At 37.0% G+C, this 23,814-nt stretch overlaps 1 long non-coding RNA gene across 1 annotated transcript; it reads right to left on the reverse strand.

The window, feature by feature from the left end:
- Window positions 1-20,325: 20,325 nt before the first annotated feature.
- Window positions 20,326-21,623, reverse strand: LOC128128381 (uncharacterized). The gene is made up of 3 exons (XR_008226225.1): window positions 21,461-21,623; window positions 21,190-21,257; window positions 20,326-20,438 (listed from the first exon to the last, which is right to left on the reverse strand). It is a non-coding gene; the product is annotated as an uncharacterized LOC128128381 (long non-coding RNA).
- Between the last annotated feature and the right edge of the window lie 2,191 nt (window positions 21,624-23,814).

Consider the following 23,814-nt stretch of genomic DNA (forward strand, 5'->3'; position numbering starts at 1 on the left):
TGGTGTGGCTGGAACCTGCGCAGTGATAGCGTTAACTGCCACTGTTTGCTACTTTTTAGAGGTCTCGGGGCCCTGACGCCCCTTTCTCTTGTTGTTCAATCCTTTCTTACCATCACTCTCTTCTTCTTCTCAGTCTCCACTGGCTTCTCGCCCTTCTTGTTGTTATGATCATATAGCCTCTTTGCCAATCTCTTCGCACTGTCAAACGTTTCAGGGTTCGCAGCTATCACATTCCCCTGAATGGGGGGTGTCAGTCCCCAGATGAATCGTTCGATCTTCTTTCCTTCTGATGTGATCATACCAGGGCACAACAGAGATAGTTCGCTGAATCTCGATATGTAAGCATCGATGTTCCCATTCTGCACCGCGAGATTCCATAGTTCCTGTTCCATCTTCTGTATTTCGCCTCGGGGGCAGTACTCCGCCATTAACATTTCTTTCATTTCTGCCCAGGGAATAGAGTTGGCGACAGGGAGCATCATAGCTTCTACGTGTCCATTCCACCAAGTAAGTGCTTGGTCCACAAAAGTGCAGGCCGCGAACTTCACCTTCATCTGCTCGGGGCACTCGCATATCTCGAATACCGACTCTACCTTCTCGATCCATCGCTTCAGAGCGATCACTCCTCCAGTGTCGTTGAAAGTTCGGGGTTTAGCGTTCGCAAAGTCCTTGTAGGTGCACGTTTTAGTGGGTCCTTGGTTCGTCCCGTTGTTCGAACTTCCGGATCCTTGCCCGTTACCTCCTCCGTTGTTCCCTCGGTGAAGTTGTGCCATAGCTGCTGTGACCGCAGCAGACACGGCTGCCTGGAAAGCAGTGGAGTCAACTTCGGGCGCAGTTGGTCCTGGGTTTCCGCGAGTAGGTCGGAGAGGCATCTTCTTGTCACGAAACGGAAAGATGTTGGGTGTACGTGGTTTCCGTGAGGTTGTGGTCCTACTGACTAGGTGTATGGCACGAACTTAAGTACTTCTATCATTTAGCATACAATCATAGATTCGCAACACATAGCAAAACACGTAAAAGTTCACTAATATTATCCTATGCCTCTTCCACTATTGAAGACTAAACAGACGTTCTCTTTTTGGTGATAAGGGTATAGTTTTAGGTTCCCTAGCTATCTCGATCTCATCAAGACGTGTGTTAGTTTTACCTTGGAGAGAATGTAGTTGATCAGGCTACATTCACTCCTTGGTATCACTAAGAACAGTCCCGAATTAACCGAGATACCAGTGTTATTGTGTTTGATTCAGCGTTAGGTCCTTATCCCTAATGTAAGCAAGTGTGTTTTATTTACTTGTTTTGTTCAGAGCTATGTTAGTCCTTCTTTTTGGTTTATAGTTGCATATCAATGTGTGGCTCGACATGCTAGTTCACTATAAACAAAGCTCTGATACCAACCTGTCACACCCCCGAACCAGACGGCAGAAACGTCCGGGGGCTGTCGTGACTCAATTGAATACCATAACATTGAATATATAAGAAACATAACAACATTCGTCACCATGCATTAATATAGTACAACCGGTAGCGTTTACATGTCCAACATTGTTTAAACATTACATTCCCAAAAAAAATAAATTGTTCGATTCGTTCATAATAAAACTGCAAGCCATCACCGAATATGTTTTCCTTTAGTTCACTGGTTCCCTGAGAATACAAGTATTTTGAAAAACGTCAACATATGAAATGTTGGTGAGTTCATAAGTAGTGTTTGAAATCCAATGTTTGTATTGTTTGAAAACTACCAGAAAATCCGACATTTTCTGAAAAGAAAAGCTTTTGAAAATGTTGTGAAGATCCATAGGTATGCTTGTTTGTTTCTATGCTTGTAAAAAATTGTTCATTTAAAATTGTATGCATTTCAAATCTGTATGTATTGAAAACCCTAGGAAAACCCGATGTTTTCCTAATTCCTTGAATTCCATGAAGTCACATTGAAAACATTGCATAGCGTATAGTGTCAGTCCCAGGCGACGTTGGATTATTTTTGAGCATGATTATTTGCTACAAACACGCGTTACACAAACGACTAGTTTGTAGCTATACTAACGATCCCATAGGCGTCGTCCGTACTAATCACGTTATCCAATCGCCCTGACTATGTGTAGTCCCACATCCGAAGAGAAAGAGGTCACGAAGACCCCGATGACTCCATTAACCGGTTGGGAATAAAAATGTACGAGGGGTCCCCGACCCGCCTCGCATAAAATGTAGACTTTACTAGCTATACCAAAGGACCCTTGGGGACCAGTAGTATACAAGCCATTGAAAGTCCATTTACGTTGTGTCGGATCGGTAAAACCCAACACTCCGTAAAAAAATGTCTTCGGGCCTTAAGATCAGGTCATTGGGCTAGCTAGGCTCAACGAACAAGATTTTACACTTTTGGGGCCCAAAGATGGTGCGTAGACGTCTGTGCACACTCGTATGTATAATGAATTACCAAACGTTACTTGTATGAATCGTAGTATCGTAGTGTTAGTAGTTGTAGATTTCTATTGGTTCGAGACCGAGCCAATTCGTTTAACAACGACTTTTGGTATTGTAATGTATTGTATTTCGTCGATAGTCGTGGTACCATTGTTTGCATGTATTGAAATAGCCTTGAAAGTTTTCTGTTTCAGCCCCTCATTGATTGTAAAATTTACTTTTTCAACCCTTTTGTAAAATAATTTCCGGTTTGGTCCTTGAATCAATTTTCTTGACATTTTAACACCAAAAATTATTGAAATTAATATTTTTCTGCATATTTTTCAATGAAAACAGTTTAAGTCCCTGAAATTTCAGTTTTCTCGGTTATAACCCTTCTTTTTCGCAACTTTGACAATTTTGGCCCAAATTGTAATATTTTTGCAATTTTGGTCCTTTTTAAATTTAAAAAGCATTTTAAACCTTTGAATGGTATTTGGAACACTTATAGTCCACTGTTTTACAGAAAAATACAGTTTTGGCCCTCCAAAACAGAAAATCTCGCATAATGGGCCTCATTGGGCCAAAAATGTCATTTTTAGCCCATTAAGCTTGGAATTTATGTTTTTAATCCCCTAAATGAGTATATTTCCAGAAATTGTTTTATTGAAACTGTTTTGGCACACCTCATCCATCAGAATTCGTGATATGCCAATTTGGACCCTTAATTTTGTATTTTTCACATTTTAGGCCCAAAATTTGTGTTTTTAACCCAAAGAAAATTGTTACTACACCACTTAACCATTTTTCTTGAAACACTTTGTATGTAGAAATATATTTGAAGCTAAAATCATTTAACACAAGATATATCTCGGTTTGGAGGGGTTTTATGGCTAGATCCAACATTATAACACACAAATGCATACATATAAGCATGGAAATCATACAAGGCATACAAAACACATATAGATCTACACTTTCACTTGTATTCCCCTCCACAAAACTCATAAAAACAGAAAATAGGGGGTATGAAGCTCACCTTGGGTGTGGTTTCGGTTTTTGGAAGAAAAGATGGAAGAAAACTTGATGATTTTTGGCCTTAGCACCTTTCCTTGGTAGATCTCGAGTTTGAGATGGTTCTAGGATGCAAGATCACGATTTTTGCATGGATTAGGAAAGGATTTTGATAACAAAAAGAATCTAAACCATAGATCCAAGCATAATCTTACCTTAGATGATGATTAACTTGCAAGATCCTCTTGAAAGCCCCTAATTTTCGAGATTTTTGGAGAGGGGAGGAAGGAGTGTTCTTGAGAGTGTTTGAGAGATTTTTGTGAGTGTGTGTGGGTGTATGGCCAAGAGTGAGAGAGATAGGAAGAAGAGATGTGATCTTTGAAGTGATATGCATGGAAGAATGAGAAATAATGCATGGATGTCCAATGGATAAAAATGAGGTGGCATGGGAAAGTCAAACCCTCCTCTTGGGCTTGATTTGGGCCGAAAACATGGAAGGAAAAAGGAAATTTGGGCTTTTTGCTCCCAAGCCCAATATTAGAGTTAATGTGGGTATGTTTTAAGCCTAAAAGAATGTGGTAGCATCTTTATATTTTTATTGGACTAGTTTAGGTTATTCATGTATCAAGGCTTTTAGTTCATTTCATTCTAGGTCCAACATGACCTAAAATGTTGAATTAAATAAATGTGGGTCCAATTTGAGTCCAATTAGGGTTCTAAGCCCTTGATAGTCAAATTGGAAGCTTATTGGTCCATTTGGATCCAATAAGGGAGTCCTAGCCCAAAATGGACTTAAACAAGGACTTATAAGGTTTCCAATTGCTTGATGACTATTTGTAGTACTTGTATGATGTATTTGATTGAAGTTTTTGATTCACATTAGCTTGAATGTATAGATTACATGACACAAAATTTCCAGTTGTGACACACGATATGTCGGTACTCTGGCTTTACATGGAGGATTGAGGTCATCGGATTCTACATCTGAGTCATGATCATCATTGCCCTCTGGCTCTTCCTCTTCGAGGTCCACTTACTGACTCGGCGGGTTCGCCTGCGAGTTCTACTTCGTGTTCCTCCTGGGGTTCTTCCTCTGGGTCGAGCCACCCTACTATTCCTCGACTAGGGAGATAAGGTTTCCTGGCTAATGATAATCGTCCATAGCGTATTGCACGAAGGACTATGAATACTAGAATCAAATAGCATACCAATTACTCCTATAATTCTACAACTATTGCATAGATTTAGTTGAGGTTCCTTTCTTGGAGATTAAGGGGTATGTTTTTAGATTCCCTAGCTATCACGATTTCTTCAAGACATGTGATGGTCGTACCTTGGAGGGAATGTAGTTGATCAGGCTACATCTGCTCCTTGATACAACTAAGAACAGTCTTGGGTCAACCGAGATACTAGCATTATCTTGTTTGGTTCGGTGTTAAGTTCTCGTTCCTAATACAAGCAAGGGTGTTTTATTGTTATGCTTTACTTGTTTTGTTCAGAGTTATGTTAGTCCCTCTTTTGGTTTATAGTTACATATCAATGTATGGTTAGATATGCTAGTTCACTATAAACAGAGCTCTGATACCAACCAAGATGTCACAACTAGCATTTTAGCTAGGAAATTCTATATATAAACATCATCCATTGTAAAAGCATGTACTCTAAGTGAATACAATACTCTATCCTCGTTCAAAATACACCTCATATGTTCAACTAAGGGTTGGAAACCTTAGTAATCCCGGTCCAAGTTCCTTATGAACTAAAAATTCTCCTATTGAGCCTAGAAGCCCTAATTGGGCTCTAAATAGACCACATTCATAAAACTTTAGCATTTTGGGCCATGTGGGCCTAAAATAATCCATCTTACCTCTAATGAGCCTTGTTGGGCCATAAAAGATTTCATTTGCCCCAATGGGCCGAAAATTTATTTTTTTGGGGCTTCATAAATTCAAGTATGGGCCCAAGATGATTTCTTTCCTCTCTCTTTAGCCCAAATCGGCCCATGTTTAATAAAAAAAAAAGAAAGAGAAGAAAAGAGATAAGAATGGTGAAGGAAATAAAAACAAAATTTGAAATTATGGGAAATTTGTGAGGATGCCACCTTCTTATTGCATGGAGGACATCCATGCAATGTCACCTCACTTCTCTCCTCTCTCTTTCTTCTTAATCTCGGCCTAAGGCCATTCTCCCCCACCAAAAATCATTCATGTTTCCTTTCACTCCCAAAAACCTCAAGAACACTTCCATTTTCTCCATAAACCCGTGAGTGGGTGTGTGTGCACAAGAAAGTTCATCAAACTCACATACTAGGTAAGTTACTTCACCCTCAAGTTGTATAAATTCATCTATGATTGAATCCTCCTAGAAACATCACAAATCTCTTGATTATACTACAAGAAACATCATAGTTTTGAGGGTCCTCTCAAGAAGCAAGCTAGGCCGAAATCTCTTCAATTCTTCATCCAAAAACCGAAATCTTCAAACAAGGTGAGCTTCACACTCCCTATTTTTCTGTTTTTATAAGTTTTGTGGGGGGGGGGGGGGGGGGAATACAAGCAAATGTGTAGATCTATATGTATTTGTATGCCTTGTATGATTTCTAGGCTTATATGTGTGTTTTTGTGTGATTATGATGTTGGATCTAGTCATAAGCCCCTAAAAATCGAGATATACTTTATGTTAAATGATACTAGCATAAATTATACTACTACATACAAAGTATACCAAGAAAAATAGCTAAGTGGCTTAACAACACATACTTTGGGCTAAAAACTCATTTTTTTGGACATAAAATGTTAAAAATACAAAGTTGAAGGGCCCAAAATGAAATATTTCGAATTCTGATGGTTGAGATGAGTCAAAACAGTTTCCATAATGTATTTTCTGAAAATATACTCTTTTGGAGGATTAAAAACATAAATTTCAAGCTTAATGGGCTAAAAATGACATTTTCGGCCCAATAGGGCCCATTATGCGAAATTTCCCAAACTTGAGGGGCTGAACCGTGTTTTTCTGTAAAAAAGTGGGTTATTAGTGTTCTAAGTACTTTTCAAAGGTCAAAAATGCTTTCCATAGTTAAAAAGGACCAAAGTTGCAAAAATTTTCCAATTTGTGCCAAAAGTGTAAAAATTGCGAAAAGAGGGGTTTTAACCGAGAAAACTGTATTTTGAGGGAGTAAAACTGTTTTCAACTAAAAATGTGCTGAAAAATATCAATTTCAATAAGTTTTGGTGTTAGAATGCCAAGAAAAATGGTTTAAGGACTAAACCGGAAATTAATTTATTCAAATGGTTGAAAAAGTAAATTTACAAAGTAAAGAGGGGCTGTAAACAGAAAAATTTCCATGTTAATTCAATACATCCGTTGTGATCAAATATTGACACTGCGACTACCGACGAATTACAATACACAACAACACCAAAAATCGTTATCAAACGAATTGATTCGGTCTCGAATCAATAACAAATCCGAAACTACTAACACGACGACAACTCGATTCATACACGGAAAATTTGGGAATTCAATACACACGTGAGAGTGCACAGATGTCGATACACCATCTTTGGACCCAAAAGTGTAAAATCTTGTTTGTTGGGCCTAGCTAGCCCAATGACCTGATCTTTAGGCCCGAAGACATCAACCTTACGAGTTGTTGGGTCTTACATGATCCAACACAGCGTAAAAGGGCTTTCAATGGCAAACGTGCTGCTGGTCCCCAAGGGTCCTTCGATACTGCTAGCAAAGTCAAGATTTCTCCAATGCGAGTTGGGCTAAGGGCCCTTCGCATTCACTATAGCCTTGAACGACGTAGGGAATTACCGGGGGCTTCGCACCTTCTTTTTCCCCTCGGTCGTGGGGCTACATGAGTCCGGGGGGTTGGGTTATGTGAATAAGTGCGAGCGACGCCTAAGGAATCGTTTGTACGGTTGTCAACTGGTCGTTTTCATTAACGTACGTTACAACAATTCACAACCCACTGTTTATCCAACGCCTCCGGAGCTCAACGAATACGCCTGTCGTAACGATATAACAACGCATGAACTAATTTAAAGCAAAGTATTAGGAAAACGTCGGGTTTTCCTAGGGTTTTCAACTATTACACCTACGAACTACATAACGAGTTTTACAAATCGTACGCTTACATCTATAGAAAACAACCAAGCATACTTATGGATCTTCACACCTTTTTGACTATACTATTTTCAGAAAATATCGGATTTTCTGGTGGTTTTCAAACGATACAAAACATTGTATTTCAAACACTACTTATGAACTCACCAACATTTCATATGTTGACGTTTTTCAAAATACTTGTATTCTTAGGTAACAGATAAAGTGATGGAAGGATTGTACTCTATGATGTTTTGCTGTGTGTTAATTAGTATCGAACAATCTACTTTTGAGAATGTAACGTTTTGAGACAATGTAATGGATGTAAACACTATCAGTTGTAATATTCAAATCTTGGTGATGAATGATGTTATGATTCATGTATATTCATTGTGATGGTATTCAATTGAGTCACAACAGCCCCCGAACGTTTCCGCCGTCTGGTTCGGGGGTGTGACATCATTGATAAGATTCGATGAATTTAAAAAGATCTAGGAGTTTCATAATATTAGAATTGGTAAAAGCCTTACCTACCTGTTAACGTATCCCTTTAGGAATACGTCAAAGATAACAAGACGGTTATTTAAAGTACGACCTAGGTACTGGACGGCAGAAACGTCCGAGGGCTCGACTATCAATTGAATACCATTACAATGAATATACATGAACAAACACATACATCACCAACATTACATAGTACAACTATCATTGTTCACATCAAGTACATTGTCTAAATATTACATATCCATAGCATAAATTGTTTGAGAGTCACAAAACATAACATCCTAACACACTTGGTAATTTTCATCAGCATATCTAATATTGGTGAGTTCATAAACATGTTTGTTATAAACCAGTTTGTATTGTTTGTAAAACCCAGATTATCCGATATTTTCTATACAAAAACTATTTACGAAAAAGATGTGATGATCCCATAAGTGCATATGTATGTGATTTCAAAACAAGTAAAAGTGATTGTTATTCAAAATTGATTCTTTTGTTATAGTTGTTGTATGTAGGAGTGAATAATGTTGTTCCCCCGGAAAACCCGATGTTTTCCGATATAAATAATATGATAGTTTTGTATTATTGTATCACCACAACGAATGAATATGATTTCCCATGATTACTTGGATGGTAATGGATCTCTATGTGAGTCGTTATAACCATGCATAATAATGACTAATTCGCCTGTCTTGGCATTTTTCCAAATGCCAGTTTTGATAAAGATTTTGTCACCCTAGACTGGCCGAGTCTAACTATAGCGAACAACTCAGGTGTGGGGGATTCACCCCCGTATAGATCTATACACAAACTCTCACTATCCCTCCAGGAGTCTCTGGTTATAACTACAGACTACGACCGATACTTATTGGTGCCACCCATTATTTCTCACTAAATCCCATGAAAATGAATAACCTTGTTTTACAATCCGAATGATGATTACGTGAATATGAAGTAAGCCTAACAGACATGAAAGAGGACAACGGTGGCCCACTAATTATGTATGTTATTATAGGCTGTCGAGTATGCGACGGACATGTTAGCCCGTCACGCATATGATTGATTTGGACCATACTAGCAATGCAAATAGGCCACTAAGGCCCAATAGCATGTAAAAGCCATTGGAAGCCCGTTAGCTATGTAATTGGATCACCAAGACCCAATAAAATGTTTGGATACATTGGGCCCAATAATCATGATATTGGGCCACAAAGACCTAATAGCACGAACAGAAGATTTTGGGCCCAATTATTAAATCATTTATGGTTTATCGAGTTTAAGCTTGTAGTGTAGGTATTTGTTGTATGCTAAATGTTTATTCGCAATGTTAAAAAAAATATCTTAACGTTTGATTCATAACGAAGATTTGGTTATATATATATATATATATATATATATATATATATATATATATATATATATATATATATATATATATATATATGTATATACACACACACATACTAGCCGTTTACCCTCGCAAAGCAACGGGTGCGGATCAACAAAATGACATAAAAAATTTGTTAAACAAAAAGACGAACAGATAGAGATTTCTTATACCTGGGCTACGATTAAATGTAAGACATTTTTGGGCTTATTCGATTTTAATAGAAAGAAAAACAAAGGAGGAGGTAGCGAGCACGAGAGAGAACCAAGGTTTTGCGATCAATGGCAAGACATTCATGATAGACGAATGCTAAATCAATGCGCCTCTTCCAGTTTATATGAAATGTTTTATAACGTGTACATTGTATTAGACCGATTCAAATGGATATGAAGAACACTTGGTCAAAGTTTGACCCATTCAAAATCTTATCATCATCATCTTATTTGACTTTTTCATAAATGTTGACCGGATAAGATTTAGTATTTACCGATTCAATTGGATATGAGGAACACTTGGTCAAACTTTGACCCATTCAAAATCTTATCATCATCATCTTATTTGACTTTTTCATAAAAGTTGACTGGATAAGATTTAGTATTTACCGATTCAATTTGATATGATTCAGTATTTGCCGATTCAATTGGATATGAGGAACACTTGGTCAAAGTTTGACCCATTCAAAATCTTATCATCATCATCTTATTTGACTTTTTCATAAATGTTGACCGGATAAGATTTAGTATTTACCGATTCAATTGGATATGAAGAACACTTGGTCAAACTTTGACCCATTCAAAATCTTATCATCATCATCTTATTTGACTTTTTCATAAAAGTTGACCGGATAAGATTTAGTATTTACTGATTCAATTGGATATGAGGAACACTTGGTCAAACTTTGACCCATTCAAAATCTTATCATCATCATCTTATTTGACTTTTTCATTATTATTGACAGATTCAGCATTTAGCGATTCAATTGGATATGAGGAACACTTGGTTAAATTTTGACCCATTCAAAATCATATCATCATCATCTTATTTGACTTTTTCATAAATGTTGACTGGATAAGATTTAGTATTTACAGATTCAATTGAATATAAGGAACACTTGGTCAAACTTTGACCCATTCAAAATCTTATCATCATCATCTTATTTGACTTTTTCATAAATGTTGACCGGATAAGATTTAGTATTTACAGATTCAATTGGATATGAGGAACACTTGGTCAAACTTTGACCCATTCAAAATCTTATCATCATCATCTTATTTGACCTTTTCATATTTAACCCATTCAATTTGAAGATAAGCTTAGAAGACATATTCAAAATCTCTCTTTGACCGGATAAGATTTATTATTCTCCGATGCATAAAATTATTGTATATGATGCTTAAAAGCTTGTACCTCTTAAAATTCAGCAAAATCTTGTAAATGCTTTTTATCATCATCTTATTTGACTTTTTCATTATTATTGACAGATTCAGTATTTAGCAATTCAATTGGATATGAGGAACACTTGGTCAAAGTTTGACCCATTTAAAATCTAATCATCATCATCTTATTTGACTATTTCATAAATGTTGACCGGATAAGATTTATTATTTACCGATTCAATTGGATATGAGGAACACTTGGTCAAACTTTGACTCATTCAAAATCTTATCATCATCAGCTTATTTTACTTTTTCATAAATGTTGACCGGATAAGATTTAATATTTACCGATTCAATTGGATATGAGGAACACTTGGTCAAACTTTGACACATTCAAAATCTTATCATCATCATCTTATTTGACTTTTTCATATTTAACCCATTCAATTTGAAGATAAGCTTAGAAGACCTATTCAAAATCTGTCTTTGACCGGATAAGATTTATTATTCTCCGATGCATAAAATTATTGTATATGATGCTTTAAATCTTGTACCTCTTAAAATTCAGCAAAATCTTGTAAATGCTTTCTAAGGTATATATATATATATATATATATATATATATATATATATATATATATATATATATATATATATATATATATATAACCATGCGTTATAAACTTGATATTTTTAACCCAAAAAATTATATTTGTGTATCTGGCCCAAAACATTTAGTTTGACCATTGCAGCCCCTTCATCTATAAAAATGGCACTTTTAGTCCCTTTTTATGATAATTGACATTTTTGGTCCTTAAACCATTTTTCTTGACATTTTTGACGCAAACTTTATTTAGATAATAATTTCAACCCAAAACTATTGTATTTGTCATTTCCATCCTTTATTTGTAAAAAGTTTACATTTTTGGCTTAATTTCCGTAAGTTTTACAATTTTGACCCCAAAATCAAAAGCTTTGCATTTTTAGTCCAATTTTTGCATGAAAGTCATTTTCAGCCCCTGAAATAGTTTATTTACATTTAGAATCATAGTTTGTTAATTTTTCCAATTCAGCCCCTCAAAATTTTCATTTTTCGCAACTTTGGGCCCAAAACTCGTGAGGCCCAAATTTAAATCCCATTAAGCTAAAATTTATGCTTTTGACCCCTAGAGAAGTGTTATCTTCATAAAAGTTAGATTTCTATGTAAATAATACTATTTGGTCCTTATAAAACCAAAAATACCATATTTTACCCCAAACTTTGATTATTTTGGCAAAAATGACAGTTATAAGGATTTTGATTTTGTTTTCACTTCTTAGGCCTAAAGATCCTTAGATCTTTGAAGTAAGTTGTTTAATATGTACATTGTTTATGTATTCTACACACTTTATGTCACACCCCCAAACCAGAACGGCGGAAACGTTCGGGGGCGGAGGACGTCATATTCAGTATCATAACAGTTCATAGAAAGGAAAGTACACACCACCATATATATATTAAAGTTTCCCAAAATGTTGACATAATTGTATTCGTTACATGTTCAAAAGATAAACACATAAACATCTTTCAAAGAAGTAATTAACGTTAGCACGTTAATCCCCAAAAGTTGATTTCCAAATCTGCTTAGCGGTTCCCTGAGAATAATTGCACCAGGAAAATCCCTTATTTTCCTATTAGTTGTTTGGTTTGTATACAGGAAAAACCCTTATTTTCCTAACATAACAGGCAGTCTCTAAGACCGAAAATTGCAAGCAACCGACGTGCTTAAAAGTTGTGTCATAGTTTTATATAATAAAGCTATACGAAGATCGCACTTATTAGATGAAGAATAGTTTTAATAGCTACTCGTTCATAAAATCATAATACCATAATAATTGTATATCCGGTGAGTTTTGTAACCATACTAAAAATAATATGCCTGTAGCGACGTTCTTCAGGCGTCGTAGCATTATGACAAACTGTCACCCCAAAGGACGGACTGTAGCTAACAGTCAGGGCGTGGGATCATGACTTCCTGTATAGATCTATACACATTTGACACGTTCTCCGAACGGGAGACTCTGGTTATAGACAGGACTTGAAGCGGTACCTTTTAGCAAAAAGGTATGATTTGAAGATGTACACGTCTCACGGATTCTCAACTAAGTCTGTATTAAAGTAGTAGTTTTGTATGCAAAGTTTATCCTTTTTCAAAATGTTTGACAAAGCATAAATCATAAGTTCTTTGAATGCATAAAATGGTTTAGCAAAGATGGTTACCCTTGATATGATGTATTTGTATGTATACGTATAAATAAAACATATTTCTATTTATAAAATATTGTATCCCAAGAGGGTAAAGTTGTGTTGTGAGGTGTTTTGCATGAAAAGTATATCAAAAGATCGATGTTTCACACCATTTTAGTCGTGTGTTTACTTGTATTCCCCCCCTAAAAGAGTATAAAAAGCATTTAAAAACATATTTAAAGTGTGTTTGCAGGGGTATGAACTCACCTGATAGACTGAAGAAAGTGTGACGAAAACCGAGCAGAACTTTGACTTGAAAAAGCGGATTTTCTTGGGATTCTCGGGAATCTCGGGAGCGTAAAACTTCCTTCGGGGCTCGAGTATGGGAACCGGGGCTTCGAGATAATTATTGCACGGAAAACGAGGCAAAACGCAAGAAAAACGAGAGAAAATGAGCAAGTTTCCCCGGAACCCTCGCATTCCTTTTATAGGGGTGCTGAACCGCCTCGGTACGCTGGGCGTACGAGGGTACGCGGGGCGTACTGGGGCGTCATCGCTTACGTACTTTGGATGGGAGGGCATAGAGGAGTAGGGGCGACGTGGACGAACCGGGGCCCTTGATTTGAGTATGCAGGGCGTACGAGGGTACGCAGGGCGTACCTCGGTCCTATCTGCTGACTCCTCTTCGGATATTACCAAGAGTTTATATTTAAATTTATATTTATTTTAAATAAACTTCTAAAATTCATATCTCCTTCATACGAACTCCGTTTTCGACGTTCTTTATATCCCCGCGTAGGTGAGACTAGTTTCTACAACTTTCGTTTAGATTCCGTCGGCAAATTCCGAAATTATTTTTTTGTTATTTATTTTTAAAAGGTCGGGGTAAGAAAATTCGTTAATAATTCATAACTCTTTCAAACGATGTCCGTTTTGGGCGTTCCTTTTATGTGCGTTTGCAGTTTAACGATATCTATGACTTTCATTTAGACACCTAAGGTCAAAAAGTATTTTATTGAAACTTTGCGTTTTTATGTAACTTCGTATTGCCGGTTTTTGTCGGAAAACTTAGAATGGTTATAACTTCTTCGTTATAACTCGGATTTTAGTGTTCTTTATATGCTTGGAAACCTTAAGACGATATTTACTACATAGTGTACTCCAAACAGAGCTTTAGAACACTTCATTTTTCGATGATATTCTACTTAGTTTTTCAAAGAGGTTACAAGACTCGATTTTCAATGACCTGAAATGACGGGCTGTTACATCATCCCCCCGTTAGAGGGAATTTCATCTCGAAATTAGAGTTCATGCTACGGATAGATGTTTTATTTGCTCCTTATATTCTTAATTGAACTCGGTTCCTCGCTTGGCATTCCAACGAACCTTTCACTATCGGGATACAACTTTCCTTCCTTCGTTTGACTTCACTGGCATGATAACTCGTCTTGGTCGAACGTATGTTGAATGTTTTTATGGACTGTGAGAGTAGTACATCTTGTACCCTACAAGTAGTGTCTCCAGATCTTCGAAGTAATTACCGATGCTCCTGACTCAAGATCATGTGTTGTATAGTTAACTTCCTGTGTCTTAAGCTGTCTTGAGGTATAGGCAGTGACCTTTCCTTTTGCATGAGAACACAGCCAATTCATACTGATTATGATGTCAAAATCTTGGAAGTGGATTAGATGTCATGAAGACCTAAAAGAAAGTATGATTACTCCCGAATTAAGGAAAAAGGATGGGTATTTTTGTTCTATCTGTCTCTCTTGTACCAATCGACAGAAAGGGCATGTGTTGCGCTTCTAAGTTTATTTGTATGGCAGCACGATCACTCATAGTCTTAGGCAGTCTCCGTTCTGAAGTTCATATTAGAAATTCATACATGGTTCAACGATCATAATCTCGTGTATACGAGTTGTATATAATTAAGATTGAAAAGGTAGTCAAATAACTGATTCTTCTTTAAGCTCACATCTCATCTAGGAAAAAGAAGTTAAAGTGGAATCGTCAATTCTAAACCTATAGAACCTTGATTATATATCACCCCTACGTATACATTCATCAGTGACAGATCAACCGTATGGATCTTTGGATTTGGACTTGACGTACTGTACGTGTGGCACTTCAGGGACTTCTTCGGAAAGGAAAAGAATTATGAGGTACTCCATTCATGAGTAATTGGTATTCTGATATGACGGTTTCGCTGGAAAGGCGATTTCGAAGAAAGAGATGTACGTATGAAACTGTTTTTGTGAGAATCAAATTGAATCAAGTCGTATGATAATGTCGGAATCATAAGGAAACTTAAAGACATTAGATTTGAACATAAGACGTTTACCGACAAAACACAACCGTGCAACCATCAACAGAGTTACAGTACTTTAGACTACTACAAGACTATTGTTGCGAATAAGGTATACTACAAAGGCAAGTATACGCAGCATGAGCATCCCTATACCGACGGGATCCCGCAACAGACAAGGCTCTGGTTGCACTAGTTTTGGATCAACAAAATGACATAAAAAATTTGTTAAACAAAAAGACGAACAGATAGAGATTTCTTATACCTGGGCTATGATTAAATGTAAGACATTTTTGGGCTTATTCGATTTTAATAGAAAGAAAAACAAAGGAGGAGGTAGCGAGCACGAGAGAGAACCAAGGTTTTGCGATCAATGGCAAGACATTCATGATAGACGAATGCTAAATCAATGCGCCTCTTCCAGTTTATATAAAATGTTTTATAACGTGTACATTGTATTAGACCGATTCAAATGGATATGAAGAACACTTGGTCAAAGTTTGACCCATTCAAAATCTTATCATCATCATCTTATTTGACTTTTTCATAAATGTTGACCGGATAAGATTTAGTATTTACCGATTCAATTGGATATGAGGAACACTTGGTCAAACTTTGACCCATTCAAAATCTTATCATCATCATCTTATTTGACTTTTTCATAAAAGTTGACTGGATAAGATTTAGTATTTACCGATTCAATTTGATATGATTCAGTATTTGCCGATTCAATTAGATATGAGGAACACTTGGTCAAAGTTTGACCGATTCAAAATCTTATCATCATCATCTTATTTGACTTTTTCATAAATGTTGACCGGATAAGATTTAGTATTTATCGATTCAATTGGATATGAGGAACACTTGGTCAAACTTTGACCCATTCAAAATCTTATCATCATCATCTTATTTGACTTTTTCATAAAAGTTGACCGGATAAGATTTAGTATTTACCGATTCAATTGGATATGAGGAACACTTGGTCAAACTTTGACCCATTCAAAATCTTATCATCATCATCTTATTTGACCTTTTCATTATTATTGACAGATTCAGTATTTAGCGATTCAATTGGATATGAGGAACACTTGGTCAAATTTTGACCCATTCAAAATCATATCATCATCATCTTATTTGACTTTTTCATAAATGTTGACCGGATAAGATTTAGTATTTACAGATTCAATTGAATATAAGGAACACTTAGTCAAACTTTGACCCATTCAAAATCTTATCATCATCATCTTATTTGACTTTTTCATAAATGTTGACCGGATAAGATTTAGTATTTACAGATTCAATTGGATATGAGGAACACTTGGTCAAACTTTGACCCATTCAAAATCTTATCATCATCATCTTATTTGACCTTTTCATATTTAACCCATTCAATTTGAAGATAAGCTTAGAAGACATATTCAAAATCTCTATTTGACCTGATAAGATTTATTATTCTCCGATGCATAAAATTATTGTATATGATGCTTAAAAGCTTGTACCTCTTAAAATTCAGCAAAATCTTGTAAATGCTTTTTATCATCATCTTATTTGACTTTTTCATTATTATTGACAGATTCAGTATTTAGCAATTCAATTGGATATGAGGAACACTTGGTCAAAGTTTGACCCATTTAAAATCTAATCATCATCATCTTATTTGACTATTTCATAAATGTTGACCGGATAAGATTTATTATTTACCGATTCAATTGGATATGAGGAACACTTGGTCAAACTTTGACTCATTCAAAATCTTATCATCATCATCTTATTTTACTTTTTCATAAATGTTGACCGGATAAGATTTAGTATTTACCGATTCAATTGGATATGAGGAACACTTGGTCAAACTTTGACACATTCAAAATCTTATCATCATCATCTTATTTGACTTTTTCATATTTAACCCATTCAATTTGAAGATAAGCTTAGAAGACCTATTCAAAATCTGTCTTTGACCGGATAAGATTTATTATTCTCCGATGCATAAAATTATTCTATATGATGCTTAAAATCTTGTACCTCTTAAAATTCAGCAAAATCTTGTAAATGCTTTCTAAGGTATATATATATATATATATATATATATATATATATATATATATATATATATATATATATATATATATATATATATATATATAGGCAGTGACCTTTCCTTTTGCATGAGAACACAACCAATTCATACTGATTATGATGTCAAAATCTTGGAAGTGGATTAGATGTCATGAAGACCTAAAAGAAAGTATGATTACTCCCGAATTAAGGAAAAAGGATGGGTATTTTTGTTCTATCTGTCTCTCTTGTACCAATCGACAGAAAGGGCATGTGTTGTGCTTCTAAGTTTATTTGTATGGCAGCACGATCACTCGTAGTCTTAGGCAGTCTCCGTCCTGAAGTTCATATTAGAAATTCATACATGGTTCAACGATCATAATCTCGTGTATACGAGTTGTATATAATTAAGATTGAAAAGGTAGTCAAATAACTGATTCTTCTTTAAGCTCACGTCTCATCTAGGAAAAAGAAGTTAAAGTGGAATCGTCAATTCTAAACCTATAGAACCTTGATTATATATCACCCCTACGTATACATTCATCAGTGACAGATCAACCGTATGGATCTTTGGATTTGGACTTGACGTACTGTACGTGTGGCACTTCAGGGACTTCTTCGGAAAGGAAAAGAATTATGAGGTACTCCATTCATGAGTAATTGGTATTCTGATATGACGGTTTCGCTGGAAAGGCGATTTCGAAGAAAGAGATGTACGTATGAAACTGTTTTTGTGAGAATCAAATTGAATCAAGTCGTATGATAATGTCAGAATCATAAGGAAACTTAAAGACATTAGATTTGAACATAAGACGTTTACCGACAAAACACAACCGTGCAACCATCAACAGAGTTACAGTACTTTAGACTACTACAAGACTATTGTTGCGAATAAGGTATACTACAAAGGCAAGTATACGCAGCATGAGCATCCCTGTACCGACGGGATCCCGCAAAAGACAAGGCTCTGGTTGCACTAGTTTTGGATGGTTTATAAGTATGTTACAACGAAACGCCTAAATTACATTAATGTGGGTTCGAAGTAGGTTCTCCTGCAACTGTGGTCCTGAGAATCCTACCGTCTATGCCAAAAATTTTTGTGATAGGGCAATCCTTCTTGAGGTGCCCTTATCTCCTCGCATTGGTGGCATGACTGGCTAGTGCTAGCCTTAGTGGCGGGAGTGAGGTGTTTAGCCAGTGTTATGTGGACACGAGTTCCTTCCTCACTACCCCACCTTTGAAATTGCTTCCTAAAGCGTTCTGCAGGAGTTGCCACTTGTTGTGACATGGCAAGTCTTTGGGATCTCTTGGGCTCCTTTAGGGCTTGACGATATCGTCACTTCCTTTCGGTCTTATGGCTTCGCAAGTCTATGATTGTTGCCATTTGTTGGTTTCCCGGTTTGGTACTACCATCGGAACTCTCGACTCCTTTGTCGGTCTTGCTTGTGTTGCCTGAGTTGATGTGTGTAAGGAAAGTTGTCACAGCAGCTGCTACTGCAGCTTGTAATGTAGCGGCGTCGATATGGAGGATGGGGGTTTCGTTGCTTGGCTGATTGTTTCCGGAGTGAGTGCTTCTGGTCCATTTGTTCCTCTTGTTCCTTTATGAATCCAGATCCTAATGTGCGTGTTTCAGCGGAACTTCATTACTCCGCCTATCACTTCGACCGATCGGGATCGTGTGGTTTTGGGTTTAATTACTTATGTTCTTCTAAATGTTAGCATATTCACTCGATGTATTAGGGCAGCTACGTTTTGAAGTTCATGGTTGAATTCACTACTAGTTTCTGAGCTTGGGTTTGACTTGTTGTATGCATGGTATTTCTAAATGATCTGTTGGGGGATACTACGGGAAGGTTGTAAAGATTCCTCATATGAGTACTTCGGGGTTTTGAAAGTAGAAACCAATTGGGGTTTGTGTTGGGTTTGTCATTATGAATCGATCGTGTTTCATTAGTCGATGGTTAAAGTGAAAGGGTCTTTTATAACACATTGAACTGGTATGGGTAGGGCCACACCAATCCACATCGAATGCCGATGTCGGTACTTCTCATTGTAAGATGCTTGTTAGTGGGATAGTGAAATATACATTTGTGTTTTTAGTGCTTTTTAGTCTATCTCTATTATTACTGCTATGAAAGTTTTGTTGAATGATTGGGGTGTTTGTTCAAGTAGATTTTTAAACTTGTGACTCACGGAACTCCTCTGCGTCCCTAGTATCAATTGGAATGTATGCAAATAAGTTATCGAGGAGAAATGTACCCAGAATAACCGTGGGGTCTGCAATAGCCTTCCCTTGGCCCATTGCGAATACTCGGTCTCCTTCACCAGCATTCATGACCTTTGACTCCGGGAAGTCCCTTCGGAAGTGTCATGTTACTCCGCACTCATAACAAGCACGGTCTACTCCTACATTTGTGGCTGGAGCAGTTGGTTGGGCTAGTTCTCTGCAGTAGCGGATGGTGTGTCCCTTTCTATTGCACCTAACACAATGCATTTCACGGTAGGGTCCGTGATGATGAAAGTTGCATCGGTTGCACTTAGGCTGGTTGCCGTTGTACGACCTTTTGGGTGTAGGGGTATGGTTTGTTGATTGATTTTTGGCGTTTCTTTGAGTTGATTGGCCTCCCCTCTTGCTCCAGGGTTTTCGTTTCATGTTCCTGTGTTCACACCTTGCGGTATTCTTGTAGGTATCTACTGGTAGGTGGTTTCGATTGTTTCTTTGATTAGGATTTTTGATATCGTTTCCTTCCCTGCTTGAGTTGACAGAGTTATTGTGACATTCCCATTTTCACGGCCAGAAAAGACCGATGTTGTTTATGCTTTATAAAAATCAGAGTACTTCATTTTATAAAAATGTTGCGGAATTTATTCCCAGAAAAACATGGTAAATACGTTATTAAAACATTTTCGAAGAAACGTATTTATTTCATTTTAAAACGTTTGGGATGTCATCGTTAATACAGAAACATAAGCATAAACAGAACTTACAATTATTTACACTAGTGATCTACATCTCTTTAAATCTCTCAGTGTAATGTCACTTCATATCAACACCTGTGATATAAATAAACTGAGTGGGTCAGGTTGGGAAACCTGGTGAGTACATAGGGTTTTCAACCCACAATAATATAATTATTATGTTTAAACAATCAAACAATCAACCCAATTACCCATCCCCATTATCTTCTTTATTCTTAAGGATCTACCCTAAGAATCAGCTATTTCTCATTCATTCATTCCTAAGGAACATCCTAAGGAAACAACATGAAGTCCATTGTTGCCAATGACACATTGGTCAAGCGCAGCTGCTAATATTGTCACTTAGGCTCAACTGCCAGAATTAGGACATTTTCTATGAGGCGCTTCTGCCGGTATTGACCTTTAAACACTACTGTCATGGTCATAAGGCTCCCTATTAGGCGCAACTGTCGATACTATCCTTAGAGCGCAACTGATAGGACGTTTACCGTAGATCTAAATCATCTACGGGTTGTGGCGCAGCTGCCAGTGCTCATCTATAGGGTACTAGGTCCACTGCTGCCAATGTATACCTATAGGGCACTAGGTCCGTACTACTAATGTTCCTCTATTTCAGCTTTTATCCATCATCATTCATCTACCCATGTTTTACCCAACATATTTTGTAGATATAAAATACTTTATACAGTTTACATCATTTAAAACATGTATAAAAATCTTTCACCAGCATAGACAACAAGTATTCAGACAATATGCACACATAACACGTAATTTATATTAAAATACTTCATATCTATGTGTAAGATGAAAGAGACCATGCACTCACCTGATTAGGTGGTGATTCCGAACTCAGACAGCACTTCGTTATCTCAAAACAATTTTCCTCGACAAAACCTAGTATCAATACCATTAGGGTTTAGTTTTTAACGTTAACCACGACTAATTAATAGTCTAGCTATTATTACTATTATATAAGCGTTAAATAACACTCAATATAACTCATAATAATAGCCCAAATAATTATTTTAAGGTCCTAATAATGTTACTATAATTAAATAAAATCTATATTAAATATAGTATAGGCGTAGCTCACTTACAGCGAGTTTTTATTAAAAACCGGGCTTCGCTGGAGCAGCGTTTCCAAGCCGAAAGCTTTTCTTCTCGGAGCCGTCGGGCGCTCCGGGGCTTTCTTCTCATGCTAGGGAGGTTCCGTAGACTTGGGAGGGGTTTAGGGAGGCTAGAGAGAAGTTAGAGAGAGAAAGAGAGGCTTATGGTGTGAAGAAAATATGAGGAGTTTACCCTTGTATTTATAGGAGTTTTATAGTAAAGTAGTCTCTAAGCTTCGTCCGTAACTTTTGCATACGAGCTCCGTTTTTGTCTGTCTTTTTACCGTTGAGTTCCTATTAATGAGATCTTCAACTTTCATTTAGACCTCGTTGGCTAATTCTCATTCTATCTCGGATTTACAAAACTGTATCGAATTCGTCGCGCTCGAAAAGTAGGGACTAAGCTTCGTCCATAACTTTCGCATACGAGTTCCGATTTTGTCTGTCTTTTTACCGTTGAGTTCCTATTAATGAGATCTTCAACTCTCATTTAGACCTCGTTGGCTAATTCTCATTCTATCTCGTATTTACAAAACTGTATCGATTTCGCCGCGCTCGAAAAGTAGGGACTAAGCTTCGTCCATAACTTTTGCATACGAGCTCTATTATCGACGTTCTTTATATCCACGCGTTGGTATTTACGAGTACTACAACTTTCATTTAGATCCCGTCGGCTAAAAATCGACCGATCTAAAATTCAGATTTTGGGCTATGTACTGCTATGCTAAATCTTAGAAAAATCATAATTTCCTCATACGAAGTCAGATTTGGGCGTTCTTTTTATCGATGTTCTTAGTTTAACATATTCTACGACTTTCGTTTAGATCGCTAAGGCTAAATCTCTCTCTATCGTAAATTCACTATTTACGCTTCCCGGTATCGTACCGGTTCCGTCGCGAAACTTCAACGGGTCATAACTTCTTCGTTATAACTCGGTTTTCGGCGTTCTTTATATGTACGAAAACCTTGTAATATACTCTACAACTTGATTAAGATTATTTATTCTAAATAATCTTTTGTCGAAAAGTCGTTTTCGACCCCTATTGCCTCTAATTTGACTAGCCCAGATTTGCGGGCGTTACAATTATCTCCCCCTTAGGATGATTACGTCCCGGAATCATCAACGAAACAGGGTCGTATAATGACTCCATACGTCATCTCTTCATCCTAGGTAATAATTATAACTTCTACATTCCTTCGATTCTATCTCTTAAACTCATTGACTGTAAGAGTACTCGATCGTGCACCTGCTCTCTACCTCAGGTTAGACTCCAAATTATGACCTTCAAGTCACAATCTCGATCCTTGCTGGATACGGACTTGAGATAAGTTCTTTTATTACTACTATAGATCGATGTGTCATATTCTGATGACCTATCATCGTATGTTGCAACACTTAGACTTAGGTCTCTTAGAGTTAAATTCTAAAACAGACTATGCCTTCCTTCATGTTCTAATGTGATATAATCACACTTTAACATTAGGCATTTCTAGCCACCAACTTCTTTAACAACGAGTGTGATACTTCTATTGATCGCTTTGATTTCAACCGTTTGGTTTAAGTCGGACGCTACATCAAACTTGGTTCTCTGAACCACACAACATACTCATCGTAGTCGGACTTAATTCAATATGACCACTAGGGTCAGAATATCAACAATCTTCTTAGTCATTACCGAAACGATGGTAACAACACACTTGAATAAAACGAAATCAATTACTAGCTTCTTGGTAACCTTGTGACTTTCCCTGATCCAAGTGTGAGTCCTGTGCTTCCGGTAGTATAGGCCTCTACTACCATCCACACCTACTCATACCCGTCCCAAGTATTGTCTCGCAGTTTTCCAAGTCACCATACAAGAAAATCACATAACAGTTTAACACATCAAATATCAAAACGAAGGTTTTATATTATTCCTTAAAATGTTTACATAGGTGTTCAAGTTCACCCTAAACTATGCCCCTAACAGGCTACATCGCGAGGTACTATCTACACGATTACTCCATAACTCGATCCTTGGATGTCAAGCGTTAACTCCTGAATCTTCGCATTGTCATCTGCTTCGTCAAGGATCATTTGAAATGTTCTCGCCTTTTGCTTTGGCGGCACATATGGCTTTGTAGCCCCCTCTCTCTTTGGGTAGTCTTGCTTTCCTTTTTGGACCTTGAAGATCCTTCAAACTTCCGCTTCTCTCCTGACTTATCTTTTTCTAGACCCTTTTCTCTTACCTGGGCCTCTACATTCTTAGCTGCCCTAACAGCTGTTTTCAAGGTAGTTGCCATTTTGACCATTGGGCCAAAGTCAGTGGGCAGTCCGTTAGCAAACCTATCAATCTTGGAGAGTT

This window comes from Lactuca sativa, chromosome 9, assembly GCF_002870075.4.
Source record: "Lactuca sativa cultivar Salinas chromosome 9, Lsat_Salinas_v11, whole genome shotgun sequence".
Classification (NCBI taxonomy): Eukaryota; Viridiplantae; Streptophyta; class Magnoliopsida; order Asterales; family Asteraceae; genus Lactuca; species Lactuca sativa.